Genomic DNA, 26,043 nt, shown 5'->3' on the forward strand with positions numbered 1-26,043 from the left:
AAGAGATCCTGTGAGTAATTATGAGTACAGAAAACTGAGGCTAAAATATATCAACTTAGCTATTGAATAGTGACAGTTACTTGACATCAGAGAGAGGTGGCACTATTTCTGAGGTAGTGCAAAAACTCATGCTACTACTGCATTTGTGTCGAGAGCACCAAAACACTCCTGGATTGAATGGTAATATTATTGTTGCCTGGGGGAGTGTCCAGTTGGGGGCTCCTTTCATGCCCCTTTTAATTTGTCCACCAAAGTAGTACCCATCTATCTACTTGCAGTTGCCCACTTTCAAAATGTTGGGTCAGCGGGAACTAGAGAGTGTGATGGGAGCTCATCCCATCCAACAGTAGCAACCGGCTCAAATGCAAGCATTCTGATCATCAGACCAACATCCTAACTTTGTGAGTCACACGGTCCTAAGACTCATATTGAAACACATTTACATTCCCATGGGAGCTTGATTGATTCTTTACTACAACGGGAGTTTCCTTCACTTCATATCAGTATGTCAAAGTCTTGTTTCAGGGTGGATGAATTGCACTGAAAACTTCCAGACTAGCATCCATAATAGACTGCATTAACAATTAAAATGGAAAATTTACAATGATAGATGGGAATCTGGAGATATCAATAGAAACATTCTATAGGGTGAAATACACTACAGCAGGGGTGTCAAATTGCCGTCCCGCAGGCCAGACACATCACAATGAAACCAAGCCACCCCCCATTGCCGGCAATGGGAAAAAAGCTCTAATACATCACGCGATGTCACATGACTGCACTACAGGGATGAAAAACATGGGTCTTTGACTTTAAAAAATTGTTTCAGAATCTTCAGACAACTGTTGGATTTTAAGTATTTCATTTTCATTTTAAGATCACTATATATGTAACATTTTTCCTAGAGAAGTGACTATATGAATAACAGATCAGCAAATGTTTTATTTGCAAAATATGCTTACCCATTATTAAATAATGGTTTAATCCAATTTTCTAGGTTCATATGATACAAACACATAAAATAACTGCAGGCTAGATTTCACAACATTCTAAGCTGAAATTTGGTTGGGTTTTTTTTCCCCTCTCATGTGCTGCAGTGTATTATTTTTACTTTCATTGGTGCTCTTAGAAGCTGTCCTTTATCATGGCTGTTAGCATAAAGTAGTAACATAATCAACATGCCTTACATGAACAAAACCCATCCTAGATTATTAACTTACTCTCAAAACCACACATTAAAACTGATTTCTGTCTCTGGTAGTTGGAATACAATCTGAAGATAAAGGATATTAGTTTTTCCTGACTGGGAATCCCTTGAGCACTTCATGAATAGATTATTGCAGTGGACTTTATATGGCACTGTCCTTTATAATGGTCAGATCACTAAGTGCACCTCTGTTCTCTGGTGCTGTCTCCCTCTGCAAATTAGTTGGGTCTTTTAGCTGAATGACTAATGGACCTAAAGGGCTTCAGAGATAACTTAGGCCTTGGGGAGGAGGGGAACGTGATGGACAGTTTGACTGAGGTCTCATTTCTACCTAGAACAGGTAGATATCAAAGGCCTCTGATTGGATTGCTCCTATGGGACCTCTCCCCGTTTGTTGATCTTATGGGTTTCATGGTTTTCCAAGGAGATGTGGAGGATGGAATAACAGAAAACAACCAGAGTGGAGGAAGAAAGAGAGTAAATCCGAGAAGTTTCATGAAAGAGCCCATCACAGGCATTATATTATGGTGATATACTGGAAACCAGCCAATGGTTTTGTTTAAGATGACCTGCTGTGTGTTCAGGAGGGAAGAATCACAGAAATACCTTTTAAGGACACTGTGAGAAATATTCAAGGGTTCTTCATATAAAGTTGTTTAGATCTGTTCAAAGTTGGATTCCAACTGGATGAGTCCATGCAAATTAATGAGGCACCATCTTGTTCTGTTACCTGAGAAGAATTTACTATTAACTCGTGAAGAAATGTACAGAATCTTTGGGATGTTAACCTGGCCACTTGTCCTTTTGCTCTTTACTCCCCCAGTTATTTAACATTGCCTGACAGATGACAGATGATTGGGTCATACAATGGTTAATACATCTTTAAGTGAGAAAGGAAGCAGTCAGTGGTACGACCTCTCTTGAAGAAGCATGACTATGAATAATTTTCATCTAGTTTCCAAGTTTCTCATCTTAGAGAATGCAGCTAAGATGGTGACTAGCTTGCAGCTCCGGAAAGTATTAGAGGAAATAGATCTTTCAAAGCAAGGGCACAGAGTGGAGATGGCATTGATTATACAGATAGTCTCACTTAACAACCATTTATTCAATGACTGAAGATACAACAGATTTTAACAAATGGTACTTACGCTGGATCCTTAAAGTTACAACTATCTAGTCACATATTGATCATTGGTAGAGTACCTACACTCTGACAGTGTAGGCACTCTGCCAACACAAGGAGTGCTCCAACTTCTTCTACCCGCCTATCTCTCCTTCCCATCTCTGCTCTTTTGGCCACCTGCACTCTGCCACCTCCAAATGACCTCTGCTGTCTTCTTCCTCTTGCTTTTTAAGGCCTCAATGGCAGAGTGCAGGACAGAGAAAAGAATAGAAGTTTTTGTGGGGAGGGAGAATGGTCAGGAGGGGTTTGAAGCTGTCAAATAGTGCAAGACAGATATGAAGTCTTTCCCTAAGGGTGCCCTTCTGCGCATTCTGTGCCCCCTCCCTCAAATCTCTAACCTTTTGTCTGTGTTTTGCTGTTGAGTCCTACTGACTGCAACCAGAACTACCAAAGCTATCATTGCTAAGTAATGCTATAATGGGAAGTTTAGCCCAATGACTACATTGCTTAGTGACAAAATTCCAATCCCAATTAGGGTCATTAGGTAAGAACTACCTCTACTTTTCTTTGGCCTTTGTAAGAACTAAACTGGTGTTGGTGCAACTGTAGCAGTTCTTGATTTCTCAGTAAGTCATATTAGTGCACAATTAAGAAGAAGATTCATCACTAAGTTTAGTGGCATTTGTATATAAGGAAACTGGTAGCATTCTCTATAAACTGACCATTGTACATACACTTATTAAAGTTATGCTGGGCTTGGGCAGTTGCTCATAAGTTTCATTTAGGTTTTTTTTGTCTGAGATACTAAAATGTGGCTATAAGGATGCGCAATGATACCACTCCAGTTGTCACCCTATCCATTATTTCTGGATTTGATTCAATCCACAGGATACTCACAACAGAATTTGCAAGGGGCTTTTGACAATCTTTATGGATAGCAAGGAAGCATTTTATTCAGAAGGGTCTCTAGGATATCCAAGAGCAGCTAGCAGGTGGTGCTATTTGAATCCAACATGCCAATTATTTGGCAAAGAGTCCAGATTTGAAAGACCTAATGATTACAGGAATATTATTGGTTCACTACCTGCCATTCCCACCTTCTGAGGGTTTTTTTTTTACTTTCTGGGGTAGCCTACAACTTTATAACTGTCTAGTGTTCTCAGATACTGTTTAGTTTTCTGGAATTAGCTCAGGTTAACTAAATGGTCAAAATCTTCCAGAATCTACTGCTGAGCTCTGGTGTGCATGACAATTCAAAGAATACCTTTTATCAAAGATAAAATTCTCTCCGACTGTTCTCCTCTGGAAATTTATTTGGAACCAAGGATATTGTTGCAATTACGATGAAGACTTTTGGTTTGCAGCATACCACTTCCTATTTGATTTATTAAAAACACTTTAAAAAAAGATGGAGCTGGGGCATTGGTTAATATCGAAGGAAATACGAAGAAACATCGCAGCATCTAAAGGAATGATATTGTCTACTCATATTTACACTTCTGAGACACACAGAAATTGTCTCCATCGCCACTTAAAAATAATGTTTTTTTATTATTTCAAATGACTGGCTATTAGAAAACCATAAAAAACAATTGGAAATCATATAAAAAATCTTGTATTTCCTTTCTGTAGGCTATTTCAAGTTGTGCTGATGTCAATAAATAGTGCCAAGATATGTTAATTAAGGATAACGTTTTGATGGAGGCTCAGATATGTAAAGAGGATTACTATATAAGGCTTCATTACCTTTTAGATAGGCATCCTAGGAATATATCTACACCCAGATAATTTTAAAAATAAAAATCATTATAAGTGGAAAACCATCACCTTATTTCAAGACATGAATATAGTAAAGCTAAATTATTTGACAGAAATAAATATATAAAAAGAGTGCAGTAAGTATTTTCTACTACCCCATGTTTTCCCAAAAATAAGACTGGGTGTTATATTAGTTTTTGCTCCAAAAGACTCATTAGGGCTTATTTTTCAGTTAGATCTTATTTTCAAGGTATTAAATGTGTCTGGCTGACGATCTTAACTGGGGCTTATTTTTGGGGTAGGGCTTATATTACGAGCATCCTGAAAAATCATGCTAGGACTTATTTTCTGATTTAGTCTTATTTTCAGAGAAACGGGGTAAGTGTTGCTGTGCAGTAAAAATGAAATATCTCCAAAAAGAAATGTGTTCTGTATGTTTGTGTGCATCTTTGAGTATCAAATTTTAATAACTGATTTAAAAAATGAGAGATTTGCGAGTATGAGCTATTTTTCCCCCCGAGATATTTTAAATATCTTGATATTTTGATATCTTGAGGCTAGATTTCTGTAAATATTGACAGATTAAATAAAATGGTTACCCTCAAAAATGTGTACTTTGTTGTCACCTAAAGAAAGCAAGTAATCTCTGCATTTGATCCACTGGCTTATCTAAAAGGCACAACTTCTGTATCTAACATGACTAGATAGTGGCAAGGTCTTTGTTACCAGCCAATGCCTACCCTCCCTCTGAAAAAAACTTACATGTTACTTATATACATTCCATACTCTTCACAGCAGTTTTTTATCTCAAAAATATCCCCAACATACATCGTGGGTAGGTATTTTCAAGTACTCATTTATGTGAAATACAGTCTGTTTTAAGGTTTTTTTCCCTAATATTTCATAATCTTCATCTTACCTTATATTTTAAAAATATGATTCTTAAAGAAACTGTTTACTTAAAATTTTATATTATTTCTTTTGTGTTATATTATTTGTATAACTATCAATGATACTATATTTGTAAAGTTTCTCTGGAAGATTGCAAACCCTATTATTTTAAACTTTGCAATGATTTTCTGTAATAGTTATAAAAAGTTTAACAACTGATAATGCAGGAAATTTTTCCTGGTGCTTTTAAAACAAATAAACATAGCTTATGTGTTGTACTCTATTACAGCATATCCTAATGAAACCCTAACAAGCTCCATTCAGAGAAATCAACATGTTCTTTCAATTATAAATATCAACCAGGTAAAAATCCATCTGGTTTCAGTTAACTTGTTAGGTTTAAGTCACTCCTTCCAGCTTGTCTTCATGGAGTAAAATCTTTTTCTTCTCTGCAAAGTTTATCAAGTAGTTACAAGCGTCCTTTTTTCTCCAGGAGTTCTCAACCTTGTTAATGACCTTAAAGAAAAAGCTCCAAACTTGTCCTTTTAAAAATTGTGGATTCATAATAAGAGTTGGTGTCAGGTTTATATTCTGAAATTGCAGTTGACTCCTCTGTATTTTCAGCTGCTTGTAAAGATACTTGGTAGTTTGGTAACTTTCTATACATGTTTGCATCTCTAAAGTGGTTTGAGAAGTTTTTTATCATCCTTGGAGCACAACTGATCTACAAAGTGGTAAATTTTATTTAGAACATTTTCAAATACATTTGTCTTCCTCCAAAGCTCTTTTAGGGCACTCTTTACATCATCAACTATTTGGGTTTTTGTTTTGGCCTGTGGCCAGGTGGTGAACAGGGACTGCCAGTTGCCTGAAGGAGATGACTGCCCTAATCACCTCTGGCTTTCAATTATTATATTGCGGCAGCATGGATAGAGCATCTGCTAGGAAGTCCCCCCCCCCCCGTGTCATAACATGAAGTTGATGTGATTAAAGTACTGAACCCAACAAACTTGTTTAGAAGATAACCTCAGTGGGAGGGGTATTAGAGCCTGTAGATTCTTATGGCCCCTTCTAGGAAATGTCTCCCAAGTTAGGAGAGTCCAGTGGACTGCATAGGCTTCCTTCTCCCAAACTCATTAAATTTTTTAGAGGTGTAGGTGCATGGCTGTAGGATCCCCTGCTGGTTTTCCTGCAGAAACACCATGCCCACTGACATCAGCTTGAATGACAAAGGGGGCATTGTGGTCTGGGTGTTTCAGCACTGGCTCCACTGTGAACAGGTACTTAAGCTTTTTTTAATATTTCATTTTCATAGTCCATTTAAGCAGCTGGTTGGGCTTGGGCTTTCCCTCCCCTTTCGTCTTTAGTAGGTTGGTTATGTGGAGAGCTATCAGGAAAAATGAATGAATGAATTGGCGATAAACAATTCCCACATCCCAGGAAGCTTTGTAGTTGCTTCTGGGTACAGGGAGGAACCCACTATAGTACTGCCTGCACCTTTTCTGGGTCCATCTCTATCCCCTTGTGGTAAATGCGGTAGCCCAGATAATCAATTTTACTTTAGAGAAATTCAGTGTCAAATCCCGGTGAAAAGCCCAATGAAGTAAAACACTGGAGATATAACAATCTCTAATGTAAACTTTAATCAGGCATAACATACCAGCAGATAGAAGTAACATTAGGTCTGGCAATATGGTGGGAAACAGATAATTAAAAGAGTAAAACTTTCTGTCCCTTTCTGACAGTTCAGCAGTTGTTATGAGAAGAAACCTTCTGCTTGCCAAAACATCCTTCAGCAGCTTCAGCTCTTACACTGATAGGGAATATTTGTGAATCCCAAGCTCTCCACCTCCTCCCTTGCAACTGTTGACAAGCTAGAAGCAACATGGCAGTTCTAATAAAATAGATCTTCATAGCTTGACATTTACATTTGGATAGCTTGGCATATAGTTTGGCCGCTCAAAGTTTTTTGGGCACAGCTCTGACTAGTTTTACGTATTCTGCCATTGTCTCAGTGTACATTAAAAAGTCATCCAGGTAAACCAGCATTTCCTTGTACAGGTGCTCATGCAGGACTTTATCAGCTGCATGAACACAACAGGGACCCCTTGCAGTCCAAAAGGGAGTATTCAGAATTGGAAACATCCTAAAGGGCAATTAAAAGCCATTTTCCACTCATCCCCTGTATTGATCCTAATCTGGAAGTATGCCACCCACAAATTCAATGTGATGAAAACCTCCTGCTTGGCCAAATGGCTAGCATGTCCTTCATCAAGTGGAGGGGGTAGATGATTTCTATGCAGACAATATCAAGCCCCCAATAGTCCTTCTTTTCCATAAACAGTACTGGGGCAGCCACCCTCAGTCTGACAGGCTGGATGAAACCACACTTCAGGTTTTTGTCTATAAAAGTACATAGTCCCTCCAGTTCCTTAGGGGTCATGGAATACAACTTAGGTTTGAGTAGTTTGGGTCCTGGTAGGATTTCTATGGAACGGTTGGCCAATGGGGTGGGAGCACGTCTGACCCCTTTTTACTGAAAATGTACCATAAGTCCCAGTATTTGATGATCTGAGGATTGCCTTGGGCTGGTCTTTGGCAACTGCTCCCACCTCTCTTTTATGGCTTCGCTTAGGGCTTTCTATGGTCCTTCTTTCATCCCCCTTTGCAATGTTCACACATGGGTTTTTCTTTCCTCTAAGTGGACAGTAAGCAAACTGAAGTGAATCATATGCTGGAGGGAGGCTGGATACAATAAAGTCCTTTATTAGCCTTTCAAAGCATAATGATGGATGGAGCCAGATGATAATCATTAAGACTCTGTCATGGCCCCATTGGAGCCTGGTTTGGAGGATGAGGATAAGGAATTGGAATTGGGACTGTCCAACAGGGATGGTGAGGATGATACTGTCCCAGGCCCCTCAGGCATTGGGGGAGGTCGTTGACCAGACAGCTGCCTGCTTGCACAGACACAGGGGAGACCTTTGTTTTTGCTTTACCTTCAGAACTGCCTTTGCCTTGTAACTTGCTGTTGCCCTGAGAACTGCCATTTCTCTTATTCCTGAACTTTGCCTTGTGGACTTTCCTGGTAATATATGTGCTGTTGTTTGGGAACTAAGGATGGCTGCCTTCAGAGTGGTGTGGGGTGGAGCCTTAGTGGTCATTGGAGGGTCATTTGTTGAACACCTCTTGAGGACAATAAAAGACTTGCCTTGCCTTGATCACCTGGGTCATAACAAACTCCTGATAGAAGACTTTTTTGGCACTGGCAAAATAATGGGCAGTCTTAAAACACAATGGGACCACTGCCTGCTACAATGATCCAAGGGATCCAAGTCAGGGTGAAAGGCAGGGTGGTTTTAGGGCCAATATAGATCCCTGTGAGGTCACACTCTGAGTTTTCTGCTGCTTGGATTTCTCATACTGCTTCAGTCTAATGGACCACAAGCAGTGCCCAATTTAATAATTAAGTAAATACCATATACCTTGACTGTGACACAGCCATTTGTTTACTGACAAAATTATAATGGCATTTAAAAAGGGCCTTATGACCATTTTTCATATTTATGAAAAATATGCAACATCCCCATGGTCACATAACCAAAATTTGGACGTTTGGCAATTGACATGTATTTGCGATGGTTGCAGTGTCCTGGAGTCATGTGGTCACCGTCTGCAACCTGACAAGCAGTCAGTGGAGAAGTATGAGAGAGTAGGCTGCCTGAGATTAGCTAGCACCTGCGCTGATAGTGTCCTGCTCCTTTAAGACCTCTCCCCAGCCAACCTACCTGCTTAGCACAAAGCAGCTATAAAAGCCCTGCAGTGAAGTAGCTGGCTATGGTGAGATGATGATTGTGGAGTAGCCAACGTTGAAGGGTATTGGGAATGAGAAAGGTTGTGGGTTTTGCTATTCTGTGTAGGAAACTGGAAGGAACCAGAAGTTAAGGGGAAAGTATAGTTTTACTTCTGATAGTAAGGAGCAGCAGTAGACCTGGGTAGGGTGTGGAAACCTCCTGGGTCTGCCAGTGTGTGGGTTGCCTAAAGTCAGAGAGGTTGGAGTGGGCCTCTGGGGTATGGGAACCCACTGAATTGAATATGGACAAAAGGAGCCTGTGACAAAGTGGTGGCACTCTAAACAAGCTGTTGGGTGGCTCTCTGAGGCCATAAAAAGGGCAAAACAATACCACTTCTTGGAGATACTTCCAGTTCTCCATTCTTCTTCTGAAATTCCTCTCCACCTGCTAATTGTGAAAATTTATAGCTAGAAGATAAATTAATAGGTGAGAATGCAAAATAGCATAAACTTTTTTAGGAAAATCAGAATATAGCTATTGTATTTGTCTTCCAGTCCCTTTAATCTGAATGATCCTTTAGGACAGACATGGAAAGGGAAAATTTTGAGATGCTGCAGATGAGCAGCTGGCTTTAGCAATTTTTTTTTTCATTTTTTCACCTCTGAGGCTCCATTTAACAATCTGCACAGTTGCTTAATGTTCACAACTGGGAGAGGAGGGATTGTGATCATTAAGTGAGTCAAATCATGGCCACTATGGTGCCAAGTTTGATACATTTTTGATTGACCTCATATAAGACTGTAGGCTGGGACATTGGCTCTCCAGGATCTTTAAGCAACTGACATAACCTCACAGCCTCTTGACTAGCATAGGCAGCAGCAATGTATTCTGTCTGTAGCAGACAAAGCTATTGATATCTGCTTCTTGCTGAACCAAGATATAGGACTGTTTCCTAATTTGAACAAGTAACCACATGTGGACTTGGGTCACCTGCCCAATCAAAGTCCACATAGCCTACAAGATTCAAATCACCAAGTGCAGACAGCTTCAGACTCAGATTCTTTGTTTGATATATCTTATGACTTTCTTGATTGCTGTCCAGTCTCTTTGACATGGTTGACTCACGTATCTATAAAGAAGGGACATGGCAGGTGTGATGTCTATACATATAGTGGTTGAAATATATAGCGATGCTCCCACTACTTCTCTGTACTGATCATTAATAGGAAGAAGATCCTCCTCTTCCATTTTTAAATATTCTGTGTCCATGGGAGTGCTTGCTTCTTTGGCTTTAACCATATCAACCTGATGAAGCAGTGAGAAAATCAAGAATCCAGTTGTACAAAGGAATATTGAAGCCTAAAAGATCCAGATTACTGAGGAACGATCAAAATGCTGAACAAACCAACAAACCAACAAACTGCATTCGCACATGAGTATTTATTTCCCCTAAGTGTGCCAAGCTCAGATGGAGAACAGAGGAAATACCATCCTTTGTGGAGTGATTTGGACAACAAGCAAACTGAAGTGAGTCAAATGCTGGCGGGAGGTTGGATACAATGAAATCCTTTATCAGACTTTCAAAACATTTCATAATGACGGACGTAGGTACAACCACATGATAATCATTAAGTCCTTTTAATTGAAGAGTTTACATATCATCCATGGTTTTTCATTAGCTCACACACAAAGTTTTTAAGGACATCCTCAATGCACTTCTGAATATATGTAGACATAGTGGTGGCATACTCCTCTAAATTAATATGTTGGTTATCTGTTGCAGTTTCTTTAAACAGGCCCCAATCCGAACACTCAAAGCAATCTTGTAATATTTCTATAGTTCCCTCTGCCCAAACCCTCACCTGCTTCACCATTGGTTTCTCTTTAAGTAACAGAGGCTTATATGCTGGGATAAGCAGCACAGAAAGATGGTCAGAAGAGCCAAGGTGAGGGCAGCGGGGGAGAGGGGGAGGATAGCTTAGAGATGAGTTTCCTGGGCCCTGTGTGTCATGTGCAGTTTGTGTTTAATTTTTCAACTGCGGGATAAAGGCTTCAAAGGGCTGATTAACAAAAGATATGCCCCTATCTGTTGAAATGTGGAGTGGCAGGCCCCAGAGAAAAAGGACCTGTGGGAGCAATAACCTTGCAGTAGTGTCTGCAGTTTTATTGCACATGGAGATTTCCACCCATTCAAAAAAGCCTTCCATGTAACCAGAAAATTGTGGTCCCATGTGCCAATCTGTCTCTGCCTATATAATGGGAATTGCAACTTGGAGTAGTTCCTGTTTTGAATTGACATTCCAGGTGATTAGCAGCTGCTGATCCCTTTGCCTGTTCTGACCCAAGTTACACTGGCAAGGTAGAAATTAAACAGGGTCTGTTTATTGCTCACTTATCTCAGTGTCAAATGACTCACCAATGGGGCTGGTGAAGCTCCACCCCAATCCTCAGTTTTCCCTCAGTCTGAATTCCCCCAGCTGCATAAACTAAGTCCTAAGTGACTCATGTAGTAACTTCCTTCTTTGCCTCAAGTTCAGAGTTCCAACAGCCAAAGCACAACCCAAGAGTCTGAAATCCCAGAGCCAAGTTCAAAGTCCACAAGCAAAGTCCGAGGTTCAGAATCCAAAAACAGTCCAAAGTTCAAGAAACGATTTATGAAAGCCGAGAAGACATACATCAAAACAAGTAGGTATTCCTGATAAACATAACTTCCCCAGCGTCTGATTAAATCACGCAGCTGTTACTTATGACGAGGGGTAGAGCTACTTTCTCATAAACAATCTGTCAAGGCTGAATCGCTAAGATGCCTGCTAACTTTTATTACTACTCAACTTGCCATAGATACAGGGGAGAGGGTTAGAAAATGTAGGGAAAAAACTGGATTCCAAGAAGCTGTCCATGGACCCTGAAAGTCTACAAGAATGCCAAGGTCAGTAATGCAGTGTCTGACAGAGAAGTGGACTGTTCTCATAACAAACCAAAGATATATGATTGGGCAATGCAAACAACCGGTGGAGGGTTAAGGGAAGCTATTCTTTTTTATATATATATTGAAAATTTTTATTTTTAAGGGAAGCTATTCTTAACTAGGCCAATTTTTGTGTGGGAAAAGCAGAGCTGGTTTTGTTTCTTCAGTTCTGAGAAGCATAATCAATAAAGTTTATCTTTTATGATACTTCAGAGCCTTGAAGATTCCTTGATTTTGAGTTCACTATTGACACAGTCTCTCTGACTTCCTTTGTGTCTCCCTCTGCTCTGCTCTCCTCACCCGCAAATTGGATGGGGTAGGCAGCTGTTCCTCATCAGAGGTGGTCTGGAGTCTGTCATCTCTGCTGGCTCTCTGCAACTGCTACTTTCCTGCAGGCAGCTCTCCGTTTGGTCGGCTGCCCCCTCCCCACTGCCAGCCGGCCCTGGGGCTACCTTGTCCTCAGCCCCTGAATTCTCAACTTGTTTGGAGGGGATCATGTCCTCCCCCATTGGATAATCCCAGTTCCAACTCCTCCTCCCCCTCTGAACCGGGATCCGCTGATTGGGCCACATTACAACTTGATGTTTTCACTGCTTTCACAGTTTTCACTGCTCCTTCATGGGTCATTTTATATAAGTCCAAAATAATCTTAATTAAGTTACCTATACTAAGGCATGTGCCTATAAAGAAATCTGTAGTTCTGCCACTTGTATGCAGTAAGTATTTGACAAACCCCTAAATTTAAATCTCTGGTAGAAACAGCTACACAGGAGATATTTTGGGACCTGTCCTTGCACCAGTAAACCAGATTTCTTTGTCTGGGGTATGAAGTTTTAGATAAGTCAAACCCAAAGCCAAAATTCATGCTTTTATTCAAGAATGGAGGCAGAAAGCAGATCAGGTATGGATAAATTCTCTAGACTGTAAATTCTCCCATCTGATTTCAGAACGGGCCGGCTATTAAAAAGATTTACTGATTTATTTAAAATATCTTCCTTCTCTAAGTTGCAGATATTTTCTGTGATCCCTGTTTCAACAGCCTTTGGTTTGGAGTATTGTTTGGGGGGGGGGTGCAAGGGACCTGGTGATCTCTACCTGTGCACTAATATGTGTCCCATGCTGGCCATGATGGGTTTGGTTAGCCTCTGGAACAAAGTCAGAAGTCAGTAAAGCAGATAGTACTGCAATAGAGATTTGCTTAACCAAAGGAAAGTGTTTAATAAAGTTTCAGCTCCAATATCTAATAGAGCTTGCTTAGGATCATTTTGGATAAATCAGAATTCCTCATTTCTTTAGAATCTTTCCAATCCCCACCCCCCAAAACCTCCAGTCAAGATCCATGTATTAATTTACCACAGCAGTGGAGCAGCCTTAGAAATTGACTAAGCAGAAATATGAGATTGCAATTTCTTCAGAATCTGATACTTGGTATCCAATACTTTCTTTGATGATTTCTTTCTAACTGCTCCACCCACTCCTTCAAACTCATAGTAGAAGCCCCACCTCATCTTCATGTTTTCTTCCAAATCTCTCACTTTTAGCCACATTTGCACATGTTCCTGGGTGCTCCATAAATTCCTATTATTATTGTCTTCTCCTCTTCTTTCCCAGCTTTCTTTCATTACTTGCAGCTCCATCACATTCTTTACTTTCCTCTCCAACATTCCTACCAGGTTCTTGGTCAGAAAAGTATTGGAATCTGAGTTGATGTAGCCTTTAGGTCCATTTGAGGGAGATCAGGGCTTAGGGCCCCTAGATCGATAACAATCCATTTCTGCTCGCTTCCTGTTAAAACAGTGGTTCTCAACCTTTTTTTTGTGGCAACCCCGATCATAAGGACGTGCCGCGCATGCGCGGCGCGTGTGCGCGGCGTTGCCCCATGCGCGGCGCGTGTGCGCAGCAGCATCCCCATGTGCGGTGCATATGCACAACGGTGCCCCCATGCACAATGCGTATGCGGGGCGGCGTCCCCGTGCGTGGCGCGTATGCACAAGCAGCGCCCCATGCGCGGCGTGCATGCTTGATGTGTCCCCATGCGCAGCGCGCATGTGCAGCGTCACCCCATGCGCTGCGCGCATGCGCGGCATGACGCGCGTGCGCGGTGCCGCCAGCTGACAAAAAAATGGCAGATTGCGTTGTTTGGCGACCCCCGTGAAATGGTCGTTCGACCCCAAATGGGGTTGCGACCCACAGGTTGAGAACCGCTGTGTTAAAAGAATATGAGTAACTGTTTATTCCAATTCTTCCCATTGCTGGTTCTGGGCATTTTTATGCCTTGTTTGGGTTTCTACTACTGCTGTTAAAGCCCAAGGAACCTTACTGCATAATTCTTCAAAAGGCTCCTTCCTATAAAAAAGAAAATCTGGAGTTTCATCAAGATCTGGCCTATTAAACAGGCAATTTGGTAAGATTGTTGCTTTATTTGTCTGTGCAGTTAATACATTCTCCACAAGAGAATGCTAGGTGCTTATTCCTAATATAGGTCTACATAAGATTTTTAATTTTTGCACAGCATGCTTTTGTTGCCATTGCTCTTTCCTTCCTACATTATCCTTCAATTGAGGCAAGATCTCTTTTAGTTCCACCATTTGGCTCTTTTGTAGCTGTTAATCAGCCTGCAAAAAATGGTGATTATTTTTGAATTGCTCCAACTCGCCTTTTAAAGAGGAGTTCTCCAATCACAACTGCCTGAGGAGCTGATCCCTTTGGGTCAGCCCAACTCTCAATACTACTGCAAACATTCCAGGTACATATTTTTGTTTCATTCCTCCTCTTAATTTGTACAGCTCCCCAAATTCTACCTTAATATCTCTCCCTGAATACACTGACTTCATTTTCTCCTGCAAATCACCAATAGGCAATCCCAATTTCTTTCTCCATCACTTCATGATAAATCAAACCCATTTCCCCCTCCTCAGGTTCTCCAGTGGAGCTGTCACCAAGAAGGTAGGAAATGCAAAGCACCCTTTTGCTGAGCATCCCCAAATTTCCAGAAAGGCATCATTGATCACTCAAATACATTCAAAGGTCTAATCCATGTATCCCATTTCTCACACCATTAAAAATGTTACATGTGTGCTCTCAGGTTTGGCTTATGTTCACATACAGCCCTGGAAAACAGCCACATTGAAATAACTTTCAGCTGAACATTGAGGCACAAATGGTTCTTTAGAATACATGGAGACAGGTTAAATTTAAAATAATAGTAAACTTTATTGATTACAATGTATATATTTGCTCTTTCACACATGTATGCTCTTTCACACATTCATTCACACTCACCTACGTTCTCTACTAGGCTGGCAGGCACTAGCCAAAGAGACAGAAACCTCCAAGTCTGGGTCCAAAGGTGACCCAAGTGGGCAGGTTTCAGTATTAAACACACTTTAAAAAAAGATGGAGCTGGGATATTGGGTGACATCAAAGGAGATATCAGGAAGTCCCTCCCTCCCAGCATGTTCAGAAATGATCTCATCTACTCAGATTTACAAGGATTATTACATTCTAAGAACATGGGTTTTCACACAAAAATTGTCTCCATCACCACCATAAAAGAACATTTATTATTTCTTTTAAATGACTAGCTATTAGAAAGCCATGAAAAACAATTGCAAATTATACAAAAAAAAATCTATTAGTAACCTGAAGGCATGTATTTCCTTCCAGTTGGCCATTTCAAGTTGTGCTGATGTCAGTAAAGGGCTAGGATACATCAACTGAGGATAACTTTTGGATGAAGGCTCAGGAATATAAAAAAAAAAAATTATTTTAGGCTTCATTGCCTTTCAGTAGACATCCTGGGAATATATCCGAGCACAGAAAATTAAAAGAAATCACTATAATTATTTAGCGCAAAACCATCACAAATTTGCAGTTTGTTGCCACCTAGAGACTGCATCTGCCTGCATCTGATCTACTGGCTTATCTAAGAGGCACAGCTTCTGAATCTAATGGCAAGGTCTTTGTTACTAGCCAATGCCCACCTTCCTTCTGAAAAAACTATCTTCAACTTACATTGTTGGTTAAGTATTTTCAAGCACTCTTTAGTGTGAAACACAGTCTGTCTTATGACATTTTTCCCTTATATGCTTCAGAATTTTCATCTTACCTTGCATTTTAAAAATATGATTCTCAAAGAAAATATTTTAAATTTTGCATTATTTTTTTTGTGTTACATTATTTGAATAATTAGCAACATTAACATTGGGTGGGTGATCTTGGATGGGTGGCACTGCCCCAGAGAGATCCAGTCCGCAAAATCTTAGACTCCTGCTTGAGGAGCAGGTGGCAGTTACGGTCAGGAGAGCCTGGGCGTAACTGCAGATTATGTGCCATTGAAGCCCTTTCCTGAGCCAACAATGCTTGCTTAAGTCACTCATGCCCTAGTCACCTCCCATCGTTAACTATTGCAACGTACTCTACATGGGGCTGCCCTTGAAAGTTATCCAGAAGCTTTAATTGGTTCAAAATTCAGTGATCTGCATGGTTTTGTGCAGGCCTAGATGTGCACAAGTGTCATCTCTCCTGTGAGAGCTGCATTAGCTGCTGATTTGCTTCTGGGTCCAATTCAGGGTGCTGGTTGTTACCTTTAAAGTCCTACATGGTTATTTGAAAGACCAGCTTATCACATCCATCAAACCCACTAGAGTGGGAAGCAGGGAATGCTATGGGTCCCCTTTGCTGAGAAGGTCCATCTAACAGGACAAAGAAGAAGGGCCTTCTCCATGGTGGGTCCCTCCTATGGAACATCATCCCCATAGAGATAAAATTAACCCCACTTGACATTTTTTCATAAGGCCCTAAAGATCTGGTGTTGCCAATAGGTTTGGGGGCCCAAGAATGGAATGGAGTCCATCTAGTGGCTTATTTAATTGATTGTTGTCACAGGAAATGGGGAAGGAGTTATTGCTTGTTATTGTTTTTATATTGAGTTTTTGTCTTTATAAGCCACCCTGAGTAATTAATGAGTTGGGTGGCCATATAAATTTCCACAAATAAACAAACCAACAAACATATTATTCTAACTCAGCTTTCGCAAGTAATGAGAAACTGCTTACTCATGAGTAAAACAAACCTTATTAAAACAGGACAGGAACAATCTTTGTTCACATTGGATAGACCAGGGCTTTTCAACCTTTTCACCAATTGTACCACTTTTAGGATATGGCAATATCCGAGTACCACCAGTCACCTATCAAGGGGTCAAAAACTTGATGACCAAAAAAAAAAAAAAAAAGGAAAAAAATGAAGTACAGGTAGTCCTCGACTTACAACAGTTTGCTTAGTGACTGTTCGAAGTTACAATGGCACTGAAAAAAGTGCCCCCCAAGTCACAGCCGAGCAAGACACATGCCTGCCCACCCAGCGGTGCTCTTCCTCCTGTCCGAGGTTTTCATTGTTGTGAGCATTTCTGTTGAGGATTGGCAGCGGGGATGGGATGGGAGGTGTTTGGTTTTTATTCCCCCCGTCTCCTGGGTGGTTGCAACAGGTTTTGGTCACTTCACATGACCCTGGGACACTGTGACAGTCATAAATATGAATCAGTTGCCAAGCATTTGAATGTAATCACAAGCCCCTGGAGATGGTGCAACATTCCAGCTGATCGGTGCTTCTTCTGGGCTCGGCAGAAGCGCCAGGATCAGCACCGAGTGCCAGCTGGAGCCTGGAGCTGATCCTGGCGCTTCTGCCGAGCCCTGACAGCCCTGCACTCCAGCCATCTCTCGCTCAGGCTTGTGCAATGCTGCCACCATTCAGCTCATTCCCCTCCCCCGCTACCACTTTTCTAGGATGGTCGCGTACCTCCTGTTAGGTGCTGATGTACCACAGGTGGTACCCGTACCACTTGTTGAAAAGCCTTGGGATAGGCAAAACCAAAAAGAAGTAGTCACAAAGGAAAGTTTTTTCCCATTCTGACACAGGGCAGGAACAGTGTGTTCACTTGAGAACTCCAGACAGAAAGTCTTTCAAGGATTAATCCAAGCAGAAGCAGTTCCTGTTCACACTGGCTGAGCAAATTCACTACCTATTAGTTCCCAGCAGGGAGACTCAGTTGGCACCTCAAATACAGAGCAAATAGTCCCAACTGATTCTAGCAAAGAAATCCAACTTGCTTGATGTACCCGGGAAAATGAACAGTTGCCTGCAACAACAAGCCACTCCCAAACCTCTACTATTTATTTCCCAGCAAGGAGGGACTGGCTAGCATCTACATCTTCTTTTCCCTGAGAGCCGGCTTATTGCCTTCTGTTGCTCTCCTCTCCTCTCTACGCATATGTGCATCTGGGACAGGCCCTTTCTATTTCTCCCCCTCACTCAGTTCAGACCCCGAAGACAGCTGCCTCTCCGCCTGGGCACAGACAGATGGCCCTGGCTCTGCATCTGCCTCTGATTCTGCTTCCTCATCAGAACCTTCCAAAGGCTCCAAAGTTGACCCAGGCTCCCCCTCCCCCTCATCTGACTCTGTTGCTAGCTCTGTTGGCAGCCAACGGATCCCAACACTATCCCTCACCACAGGACCCTTTCCCCGGGTCAGACAAATTTGTTTGCGACCATGAAGAGAATTGATCGTGGAATGCATGCACAATGGTCACATCCTCCCATGTAAACTCCATACTCCTCCCGCTCGATCAGGAACTGGAACCAACCTTTCAGCCAGTGTGAGTCTTGGATGGTGACCTTGTACTCAAAAGAGCCATCTCTGTCATGTGGTTCAGGTGGGGGATGTTCTGGTCGGTGGAGCAGACAGTCCGGTTGTTCTGAAACGAGGGACCAGTGAAAGATTGGATGTACTTTTAGTGAGCGTGGCAAGGTCAGGCGATAGGCGACCAGGTTAATGACAGCTTTGATGGGGAAAGGGCCTAGGTACCAGTGATCCAATTTCTTGACAGGACAGTCTGACAGAAGGTGCCTGGTTGACAGCCATACCCGATCTCTCACAGCCAAAGCTGGCATATCATGCCGAGACTGATCAGTGACTTTTTAATAATCCGCCTTGGCTTTATCCAGTTGCCATTGCACCAACTGATAGACAGCTTATAACTTGGCAAGATAATCACTAGCTGCAGGAACTGGTGAGTTGAGCTGTGTGAGGGGAAAAAGCTGAGGATGATACCCAACATTGGCCAGGAAAGGTGTCATCAGCATGGAGGTGTGCTGCGAGTTGTTGAAAGCAAGCTCGGCTACTGCAAGGTAGTCTGCCCCATTGTCCCGTTTCTGATTCACGAAGTAGCACAGATAGCGAAGGATTTTTCGCCCTTTGGTCAGAGTGGGTTGATGGTCACCATGTGATCTTAACTCGCCTCACCCGCCAATTTCATAACAAATACCCTAACAAACTCAAATAAGTCTACTGACTAATCCTTACTTTTTTTCTTTCCTTTAGGGCACGGGTCGGCACCCCGCGGCTCCGGAGCCGCATGCGGCTCTTTGAGCCATCTCCTGCGGTTCCGGAGCCTCCTCCTCCCCCCTCCCCCTCCTTCCTCCTGCTGCCCCCCCAGGCTTCAGTTGTGGGATTAATTGCACAAAAATGTCCATGGGCATCTCCCACAAGGGCCCCAGAGATAACAAACGGACCGGCTCTAGACACAGGATGCATACATCAACCTTTTGGACAGACTCTGATAAGAACACCTGCTGTAGCCTTGCATCTGGAAAGTGTTTGTTATTTGATATATTGTAACCACCCCTATACACGTTTTTTGATTACGCTGTGTGATGTAAAAACCTTAGTAACAATAAAAGAGGGTGCTGGAGTCAGCTCTGGGCTCTCATCCCGAGATACCTGCTGCGTGCGTGTCTCATTCTCCATGGGAGACCACCACATTCAGTCCCGGCTGGGGCGGCAGGAACATCACTCCCTGGGCCGTCGAGCCGGCCACGTGTCTGCCCGGGCCAGGTGGCAGTCCTGGCTGGAGCGGCGGCCGCGTCTCCCCAGGCCGGGCTGGGTGGCAGGGGGACATTGCTTCCTGTGCCGTCCCTGGGCCACTCATCCGGCCATATGTCTCCCTGGGCCAGGCAGGCTGCAGCAGGGGGGCATCACTTCCTGGGCCGTCCCCAGGCCGTTCCCTAGGCAGCCGAGCTCACCATGCATCTCCCCGGGCTGGTCCATAGGGTCCCGAGCACCTTTCAGTGACTTTTACCGCCTCCTGCCTCCGTCCCCTCCCTGCCCCTTTGGCGCCGTCTGCCTTTCTTTCTTTCTCTCTCTCTCTCTCTCTTCATCTGGAGGGGGGGCAGAGGAAAGAGAGAGGGTGACTTGTTTGGGCAAAGAACCAGTGGGGGACAAGGCGAGCTAAGTCAAAAGACATGGAACTTTCGTGCTAGCTTCTCCCGAACCCTTGTTATCCCTGCCACAAACTCAGCTCATCCGCCCTCACTCTCTCCTCTCCTCTCTGCGAACGAGGCTGCTTGCTTCAAATGGCTTGCTACCGAGGTCTGGGAGCCAGGCAGGCGGGTAAGTCTCGATCGCAGTATTTTGTTGCTGTTGTTTTGCGCACGCGTGGCGCTGGCTGGGAACAGAGCCAAGCAAGCTCTGTGGTTGGAAGTCCCTGCAGCTTAGGAGCCAGGATTTCCCCCCTCTCAGTCCCAAATCCCAAGCAGGATTCACCACTTTGGGATTGGAAGTGAGCTGCGAGGAGATGGTCTGTCTCTTTTCCTCCCTTGCTCCCTTCCGCGCCGGCTACTGAGGCTCCCTGCTGGGTGCAGTCGGCTTGAAGCGGAGGAGGGGGAGGGGCCTTTCAAAGCGTGACATTGCAATGGATGGGACAGCCTTTCAGGAGGGTGCGGATGAACTGTAGCTCTCCAGATATTGCTAACATACAGCATTTGCTGTCCCTGCAGCAGAATTGATGAGAGGTGTTGGCATTTCTCTTTGTCAGAATGTGGTGAATCTACATTGCCTTGGGCGTGAAAATCCCAGATCCAGCTTTTCTTCTTCTGTAACTACTTGGCTTTAGTAAATTGTATTTTTGCTAACAATGGATTCGAGAGTCTGTCTTCTCAACTAACCAAGTTGGGGCAGTTGACAGTAGTCAACATATGATGTAACCAGTTGGCATGGCTTTTACAAAAAAGTTTTTTTTCCCCTATGGAGGTAATGATCTGTTATTTGACAAAAGAAATACAAAAGGAAACACAAAAGGAAACACAAACTAGAGAAAATGTATTTACATGTACTAGGTTTCTTTACAGTAGGTTATTAAAATAACAGTTTATTCCAAACCAGAAGAGATTAGTTTTGAGGAAAATTTCAAGAACCTAAAACAGATTATTGAAGAGAGATTCAAAGAAATCTGTTTGAAACTAAATAATAAAACTAGTTTTGTGAGAAAATGGCCACTCTAGACAAATGATCAGTGGTAAAAAGAAGTCATGCTCAAGGACATATAACAGACAAAGCAAAAAGGAATATGGAAGATTTTGAAGACCAGGATAAGGAATTACTATTAAATATTTGATAAGGATTTTAAAAAATGGAGAAATCTCTGTGAAAGATGTTTTTCTAGAATGCATGTGATTAATTTCTGGTTGTTCATTTGATAATTAGAAAAAATACTACAAGCTAAATATTGAATGTAAAATACAATTATTTTCTAGATCAGATTTAAATTCTTTTAAACTTTGTTTTATTATTTTCTGTAATTATTTCCTTTTCTAATTGGAAATGTTTTATCTTGAAATTCAAACCTTTATCTTAAGTGAACATTTTATTCACATCTGGATCTGTCCAATTTATGACTCAAAAGATCACACTTGTAATATGCTCATATTTGCAAAACAGTGCATTACCATCAATCCTCCTGTATAAACATTGCTTTTCCTTGATGTCTAAAACTACCTGAAGCTACTGCATATATAAACAGCGACACATACTTAGCATAATAATGACCTGATACACTGGGGGTCAGGCTGCTTTGCATACATTCTAGTGCAAACTCAATATTTTCTGTAAGAGCAAATGCCATGTTTGTGTGTGTATCACCATGTTTTGACAGTTTTTGTAAATTTTGTATATGAAGCAAATTTGAATTCAGCATTTCTAAATGGAAATTGTGGCTTTTCATTTTAAAATTTAAAAATTAAATTTTAAATTTTTTTTATTTTAATCCAGCATCCTTCCTGTTCTTTTTCCTATCCAGCCTGATGATATCAGGATAATTCAAAGGGATGTTCATTCTGAATATTTTATTTGACCTGTAATAAAGATATCAGGAGTCATTGCAGAAACTTCCTAAGAGAACTAGAACACTGTGCATTTCAAAGGTACACACCTACATTTTGGTGCCGCTACGTGGAGGATATCTTTGTTATCGTCAAAAGAAATACACTGAAAGACTTTCATATGCTAACTGAACTCCATCTTCCCAGACATACAATTCACAATGGAGGAAGAAATGGCTAGACAATTATCATTTTTAGACATGTTTGTCAAAGGGCAGGAAGATGGAAACCAAGAAACCAGTTTATCGTAAGGCTACCAACACTCCAAGCATTCTTAGTTTCAACAGTAACCATCCACTGTCACATAAAAAGAGTTTCATCACAACACTGTATGGCAGAGTGTAGTACCCAGCAAGTTAAACAACTGGAGAGAAGATACCTACATGAACAATTCAAGCACATTTATTACATGAGGCCTGTGCAAAATACAAAACAAAAGAGAAGGTAAAAGACCAATTATATGGTACACCCTGCCATACATTTCAGAACAGGACACGGCTTCCAAAATCTGCAGTGGGCAATAGCACACTGTCCAGAGGCTACCATAGGAGGACAAATTTTGCATTGTAAGGATTACTTGGAGGTGGGAGATACTTCTAGTGTAATTTACCCGATCCCCTGCATGGATGGCCCCCGCAACTATATAGGACAGATGGGGAAGAAGCTAACCAGACTACAAGAACAAAAGTGAATTGTCAGATGAGGAGACCCAAATTCATTAGTAGCCTCACACTGCAATGAACAAGGATACACATTTAGCTTCATAGCTACTAAGATCGTTGACCATGGAAGTACAAAGATAACTAGGGAAATGACTGAAGCCTGGGAAACAGGCCCCTTGTCAGTTAACTGGAGTGCTGATTTACCATCAGCTTAACAAGTACTTAGTGTCAAGGCTGCTAACATCGGATGTTCTTGCTTGACAATATATGAAGCAGACATGTTTTATTTAACCTGTGTATCACTTCTAAAGTTAAAGTCAGACAATGTTAGAAGGAAGGGGGGAAAGTATGTACTCGGGGAATAGTTAGCCATAACAATATTTCAGTACAGTATTTTCAAGGTTAGTTGTAACCAGAGGAGATACGGGAGGGAAAGTTCACACTTCAAGCTAATTGGAGAATGTAATTGATGACTGTTAAATGAAGGAGTGAGTTATGCTTTGTTACAGGTGATTGGGGGAAGGAGAATTCAGTTTTGGGCTTCATTATGTACGTGCCAAAGCTATGTAGCAATAAAAGAATTCTTTAAGGTAAACAAGGCCTCAAAGTTCTTTGAAAAGCTTCTTCTTTCGGAACCATGACACTTAGGAGCTGAGGGCTTGGCAGCACAAGGAAACAACAGCAAATGCCAGCCATCAACACACAATTAGCCAATAGGAAGTCACCACATAAATACGATTCATAGAATAGCCCAAAGCACGTATCCCAGTAGAGACAAGTTCCCTGAAGAGGGGCTCCAGCGTAAGTCTGAAAGCTCGGAAGAGTAAACGTCTGGTTCTGGTGACCAACATAGATTCAATCTTGCATCATTATCCTGGGACACATATTTGCCTTCATTCGTAAAGATATTACCCTATAAAAATATATTCGCCTATTCTTTCAAGACTTCATATGAACTGATGTAGTTCCCATCCTCAAAAAAGGAAAAAAAATGGATCCAGGAAATTACAGACCTATCAGCCTGACCTCAATACCTGGGAAGATCCTGGAAAAGATAATCAAACAACGAATCAACAAACACCTAGAGGCAAACAAAGTCATTACTAAAAGCCAACATGGGTTTGTCAAAAATAGATCATGCCAGACAAATCTTATTGCATTCTTTGACCAAGTGACAAAATTAGTGGATCAGAGGAATGCTGTGGACATAATTTACTTGGACTTCAGTAAGGCATTTGATAAAGTAGATCACAACCTACTACTTGACAAGATAGAAAAATGTGGGGTAGACAGAACCACCACCAGATGGATCCGTAGCTGGCTGACCGGCGGTACTCAGCGAGTGGTCCTCAATGGAACTGCATCTATATGGAGGGAAATGTGTAGTGGGGTGCCCCAGGGCTCTGTTCTGGGCCCAGTACTCTTCAACATCTTCATCAACGATTTGGATGAAGGGATAGATGGGGAACTCATCAAATTTGCATACGACACCAAGCTGGCAGGAATAGCCAACACTCCACAAGACAGGCTTAAGATACAGAAGGATCTGGACAGACTTGAACACTGGGCACTAACTAACAAAATGAAATTCAATGGTGAAAAAAGCAAGGTTCTACATTTAGGCAAGAAAAACCAAATGCACAAGTACAGCATAGGTGGAACCATGCTCAATAGTAGTAACTGTGAGAGGGACCTCGGAGTCCTAGTAGACAATCACTTAAATATGAGCCAGCAGTGTGATGCAGCTGCCAAAAAGGCCAACACAGTGCTAGGCTGCATTAACAGAGGGATAGAATCAAGATCACGTGAAGTATTAATACCACTCTTCAATGCCTTGGTAAGGCCACACTTGGAATACTGCATCCAGTTTTGGTCACCACGATGGAAAAAAGATGTTGAGACTCTAGAAAGAGTACAGAGAAGAGCAACACAGATGATTAGGGGACTGGAGGCTAAAACATATAAGGAACGGTTGCGAGAATTGGGTATGTCTAGTTTAACGAAGAGAAGGACAAGGGGGGACATGATAGCAGTATTCCACTATCTCAGGGGCTGCCATAAAGAAGAGGGAATTAAGCTATTTTCCAAAGCACCTGAAGGCAGGACAAGAAGCAACGGGTGGAAACTCATCAAGGAGAGAAGCAACCTAGAACTAAGGAGAAACTTCCTGACAGTGAGAACAATTAATCCGTGGAACAGCTTGCCTCCAGAAGCAGTAAATGCTCCAACACTGGAAGTTTTTAAGAAGAGACTGGACAGCCATTTGTCTGAAATGGTGTAGGGTTTCCTGCCCGAGCAGGGGGTTGGACTAGATGACCTCCAAGGTCCCTTCCAACTTTACTACTACTATTATATACTTGGCTCATTTTGCTTAAATGCTGAAAACTTCATCCCAATCTGGGGTTTTTCCTTCCTTTCTTAGGCATGCGTAAAGATTGGAAGAAGTATCTTTCATCAACCTTATTGTACACTCTGTATATAATACCTGTTGCTATAATTTAAAGAAATGTTTATACAAAGTTTCCAAACAATAACAATACAAATCATTCCACCAATCATTTTCTCCTTAACAGGGCTTTTTTTGTCATAGAACGCATGGAACAGCGTTCCGGTACCTTTTTTCAACGGAATTTGTGGAACTAAAAAAAGTTCAGTCAAATCTTCCAACTTCTTGAGAAAAAAAAAAAAGAGCTCACAAGGAGTTTGAAGGTCTGATTGAACTTTTTTTAGTCCCACAAATTCCATTTCCCTGCAGCAGAAAAGAAACGCCAGAGCTGGAAAGGTTAGCAACTTGTTTTTTACTCAGCATGTCCTTGGTCTCTTTAAGCCTCTGGATGGCCTCCTGGGGAGAAGGCCCCTTCCCGCCGCCTTTCTCCCCAGTGCCGATCCCGAACAACTTCCCCAGTAGCCTGGACATGGCTGGACCACGCGCAAGGAGCGTGACCGACTGAGAACCCCAGCCCGTAGGAAGTAAGGAAAACAGGAAGGGGAAAGAGGGTCTCTAGAAGATGCTGTGGTTGCTCCTGAGGTGCTGAGATAGATGTGACAGTGAAAGGTGATCCCTGCAGTCCCCTCCCGCCCTTGAACCGTCAATTGGGTTAGTTGGCTGCACAGACCAAAGGCTCAACACTGACCGTTCTCTTAGACCAGTCCTCACCATGCATCAACCCTAAGCGCCCCCCAACTGACTCATGACCTGTCGTAGAACTGCCCCGAACCTATACATCACTCATACAGCTATGGCAACAGCGGTAACCATGCCCACCTCTGTCTTCCATCTCAGCTCTGGGTGTAAATAACCAGCAAAGTCTGCCAGGAATTGCAGTGTTGTTTGAGAAGGGATGCTGTTCATAAATATGCTTAGACACACAGTATTATTCGTGTTTCATCAGTTTCTGAGTCGTAATAGTTTCATCCCCGTCTAT

The sequence above is a fragment of the Crotalus tigris genome, unplaced genomic scaffold, assembly GCF_016545835.1.
Source record: "Crotalus tigris isolate CLP2741 ecotype Arizona unplaced genomic scaffold, ASM1654583v1 scf7180000024292.1016931, whole genome shotgun sequence".
Classification (NCBI taxonomy): Eukaryota; Metazoa; Chordata; class Lepidosauria; order Squamata; family Viperidae; genus Crotalus; species Crotalus tigris.